This window comes from Oncorhynchus gorbuscha, linkage group LG23 (assembly GCF_021184085.1).
Source record: "Oncorhynchus gorbuscha isolate QuinsamMale2020 ecotype Even-year linkage group LG23, OgorEven_v1.0, whole genome shotgun sequence".
In the NCBI taxonomy this organism is placed as follows: Eukaryota; Metazoa; Chordata; class Actinopteri; order Salmoniformes; family Salmonidae; genus Oncorhynchus; species Oncorhynchus gorbuscha.
In genome coordinates this window covers 20,560,420-20,565,312 of record NC_060195.1, presented here as the reverse complement: position 1 = coordinate 20,565,312, position 4,893 = coordinate 20,560,420, and positions in this window count along the sequence as shown.

Here is a 4,893-nt window from a genome sequence, read left to right as displayed (position 1 = left end):
ATTGTTATCCACGTTGGCACCAAAGATTTTAGGATGAAACAGTCAGAGGTCACCAAGTGCAACATAGCTTCAGCATATAAATCAGCTAGAAAGATGTCTCGGCATGGAGTAATTGTCTCTGGCCCCCTCCCAGTTAGGGAGAGTGATGAGCTCTACAGCAGAGTCTCACAACTCAATCGCTGGTTGAAAACTGTTTTCTGCCCCTCCCAAAAGATAGAATTTCTAGATAAATTGGCCCTCTTTCTGGGACTCACCCACAACACAAACAGGACCAAGCCTGGCCCGCTGAGGAGTGACAGACTACATCCTAGCTGGAGGGGTGCTCTCATCTTATCAACAAACATAGACAGGGCTCTAACTCCTCTAGCTCCACAATGATGTAGGGTGCAGGCCAGGCAGCCGGCTGTTAGCCAGCCTGCCAGCTTAGTGGAGTCTGCCACTAGCACAGTCAGTGTAGTCAGCTCAGCTCAGGAGCATCAAAAGTCGTGCTATAAATTCACAGACAACACAAAGATTCCTTGATGCCCTTCCAGACTCCCTCTGCCTACCCAAGGACGTCAGAAGACAAAAATCAGTTAACCACCTAACTGAGGAACACAGTTAAACCTTGCGCAATACCCTAGATGCTGTTGCAACCCTAAAAACTAAAAACATTTCTCATAAGAAACTAGCTCCCTGGTATACAGAAAATACCCGAGCTCTGAAGCAAGCTTCCAGAAAATTGGAATGGAAATGGCGCCACACCAAACTTGAAGTCTTCCGACTAGCTTGGAAAGACAGTACCATGCAGTATCGAAGAGCCCTTACTGCTGCTCGATCATCCTATTTTCCCAACTTAATTGAGGAAAATGAGAACAACCCTACATTTCCTTTTGATACTGTCGCAAAGCTAACTAAAAAGCAGCATTCCCCAAGTGAGGATGGCTTTCACTTCAGCAGTAATAAATTCATGAACTTCTTTGAGGAAAAGATCATGATTATTAGAAAGCAAATGACAGACTCCTCTTTAAATCTGCGTATTCCTTCAAAGCTCAGTTGTCCTGAGTCTGCACAACTCTGCCAGGACCTAGGATCAAGAGAGACACTCAAGTGTTTTAGTACTGTATCTCTTGACTCAATGATGAAAATAATCATGGCCTCAAGCTGCATACTGGACTCTATACCAACTAAACTACTGAAAGAGCTGCTTCCTGTGCTTGGCCCTCCTATGTTGAACATAAGAAACGGCTCTCTATCCACTGGATGTGTACCAAACTCACTAAAAGTGGCAGTAATAAAGCCTCTCTTGAAAAAGCCAAACCTTGACCCAGAAAACATTAAAAAACTTTTGGCCTATATCAAATCTTCCATTCCTCTCAAAGATCTTAGAAAAGGCTGTTGCGCAGCAACTCACTGCCTTCCTGAAGACAAAAAATGTATACGAAATGCTTCAGTCTGGTTTTAGACCCTATCATAGCAGAGACTTGTGAAGGTGGTAAATTACCTTTTAATGGCGTCAGACCGAGGCTCTGCATCTGTCCTCGTGCTCCTAGACCTTAGTGCTGCTTTTGATACCATCGATCACCACATTCTTTTGGAGAGATTGGAAACCCAAATTGGTCTACACGGACAAGTTCTGGCCTGGTTTAGATCTTATCTGTCGGAAAGATATCAGTTTGTCTCTGTGAATGGTTTGTCCTCTGACAAATCAACTGTACATTTGTGTTCCTCAAGGTTCCGTTGTAGGACCACTATTGTTTTCACTATATATTTTACCTCTTGGGGATGTCATTCGAAAACATAATGTTAACTTTCACTGCTATGCGGATGACACACAGCTGTACATTTCAATTAAACATGGTGAAGCCCCAAAATTGCCCTCGCTAGAAGCCTGTGTTTCAGACAAAAGTGGATGGCTACAAACTTTCTATTTTAAACTCGGACAAAACACAGATGCTTGTTCTAGGTCCCAAGAAAGAAAGAGATCTTCTGTTGAATCTGACAATTAATCTTAATGGTTGTACAGTCGTCTCAAATAAACCTGTGATGGACCTCGGCATTACTCTGGATCCTGATCTCTCTTTTGACGAACATATCAAGACTGTTTCAAGGACAGCTTTTTTCCATCTAAGTAACATTGCAAAAATCAGAAACTTTTTGTCCAAAAATGACGCAGAAAAATTAATCCATGGTTTTGTTACTTCTAGGTTAGACTACTGCAATGACCTACTTTCCAGCTACCGGATAAAGCACTAAATAAACTTCAGTTAGTGCTAAATACGGCTGCTAGAATCCTGACTAAAACAAAAAAAATTGATCATATTACTCCAGTGCTAGCCTCCCTACACTGGCTTCCTATCAAGGCAAGGGCTGATTTCAAGGTTTTACTGCTAACCTACAAAGCATTACATGGGCTTGCTCCTACCTATCTCCTGATTTGGTCCTGCCGTACATACCTACACGTACGCTACGGTCACAAGGCGCAGGCCTCCTAATTGTCCCTAGAATTTCTAAGCAAACAGCTGGAGGCAGGGCTTTCTCCTATAGAGCTCCATTTTTATGGAATGGTCTGCCTACCCATGTGAGAGACGCAAACTCGGTCTCAACCTTTAAGTCTTTACTGAAGACTCATCTCTTCAGTGGGTCAAATGATTGAGTGTAGTCTGGCCCAGGAGTGTGAAGGTGAACGGAAAGGCTCTGGAGCAACGAACTGCCCTTGCTGTCTCTGCCTGGCCGGTTCCCCTCTTTCCACTGGGATTCTCTGCCTCTAACCCTATTACAGGGGCTGAGTCACTGGCTTACTGGTGCTCTTTTTTGCCGTCCCTAGGAGGGGTGCCTCACTTGAGTGGGTTGAGTCACTGATGTGATCTTCCTGTCTGGGTTGGCGCCCCCCCTTTGGTTTGTGCCTTGGCGGAGATCATTGTGGGCGATACTCGACCTTGTCTCAGGATGGTAAATTGGTGGTTGAAGATATCCCTCTAGTGGTGTGGGGGCTGTGCTTTGGCAAAGTGGGTGGGGTTATATCCTTTCTGTTTGGCCCTGTCCGGGGGTATCATCGGATGGGGCCACAGTGTCTCCTGACCACTCCTGTCTCAGCCTCCAGTATTTATGCTGTAGTAGTTTATGTGTCGGGGGGCTAGGATCAGTTTGTTATATCTGGAGTACTTCTCCTGTCTTATCCGGTGTCCTGTGTGAATTTAAGTATGCTCTCTCTAATTCTCTCTTTCTTTCTCTCTCTCGGAGGACCTGAGCCCTAGGACCATGCCTCAGGACTACATGGCATGACGACTCCTTGCTGTCCCCAGTCGACCTGGCCGTGCTGCTGCTCCAGTTTCAACTGTTCTGCCTGCGGCTATGGAATCCTGATCTGTTCACCAGATATGTTATCTGTCCCAGACCTATTATTTGACCATGCTGGTCATTTATGAACATTTGAACATCTTGACCATGTTCTGTTATAATCTCCACCCGGCACAGCCAGAAGAGGACTGGCCACCTCTCATAGCCTGGTTCTTCTCTAGCTTTCTTCCTAGGTTTTGGCCTTTCTAGGGAGTTTTTCCTAGCCAACGTGCTTCAACACCTGCATTGCTTGCTGTTTGGGGTTTTAGGCTGGGTTTCTGTACAGCACTTTGAGATATCAGCTGATGTACAAAGGGCTATATAAATACATTTGATTTGGATTTGTTGCGCTACCAAGTTCCAAACTGCCTCTGGAAGCAGCATCAGCACAATAACTGTTCATCGGGAGCTTCACAAAATGGGTTTCCATTGCTGAGCAGCCGCACACAAGCCTAAGCTATGCTCAAAGCGAAGCGTCGGTTGGAGCTGTGTAAAGCTCACTGCCATTGGACTCTGGAGCAGTGGAAACACAATCACTGGAGTGTTGAATCACACTTCACCATCTGGAAGTCCAACGGACAAATCTCGGTTTGGCGGATACTCGAAGAACGCTACCTTACCAAATGCATAGTACCAACTGTAATGTTTGGTGGAGGAGGAATAATGGTCTGGGGCTGTTTTCATGGTTCGGGCTGAGCCCCTTAGTTCCAGTGTTGAGAATTCCTATGCTACAGCATACAATGACATTCCAGACAATTCTGTGCTTCCAACTTTGTGGCAACAGTTTGGGGAAGGCCCTTTCCTGTTTCAGTATGACAATGCCACCGTGCACAAAGCGAGGTCCATACAGAAATGGTTTGTCGTGATCGGTGTGTGGAAGAACTTGACTGGCCTGCATAGAGCCCTGACCTGAACTCCATTGAACACTTTTGGGATGAATGGGAACGTCGACAGAGAGCCAGGCTTAATCGGCCAACATCAGTGCCTGACCTCATTAATGCTCTTGTGGCTGAATGGAAGCAAGTCCCCACAGCAATGTTCCAACATCTAGTGGAAAGCCTTCCCAGAAGAGTGGAGGCTGTTCTAGCAGGAAAAGGGGACCAACTCCATATGATTATGGAATGAGATGTTTGAGGAGCAGGTGTCCGCATACATTTGGTCATGTAGTGTATATCTGTGAGTCAGGATGCAGTTGTTAGGTTACAGATTGATACTTCAGGGCTCTCAGTCAAGGCTGTAATACATGTACATCCCAAATTGCACCATATTCCCTATATAGTGCAATACTTTAGACCAGAGCTGTATGGTCCCTTGACAAAAAGGGTGACATTTTGGACGTAGACATGATTAGATGTATAGGTTTAAAATCAGAAACTTTCCCGACTGAAATCTCAACGATAACCCAGACGACCGAGCTTGTATTCTTTTCTAGTATATTCCACTAAAAGCTAAAAGTGGGCTACATTTAGACTGTTATCTCATTTGACATTTCCAACAAGCAATTGTACATGACACAATTTCACTTACTAATAAGTGCACAACATATCTAATAATACACTTCATAGTACATTTAGT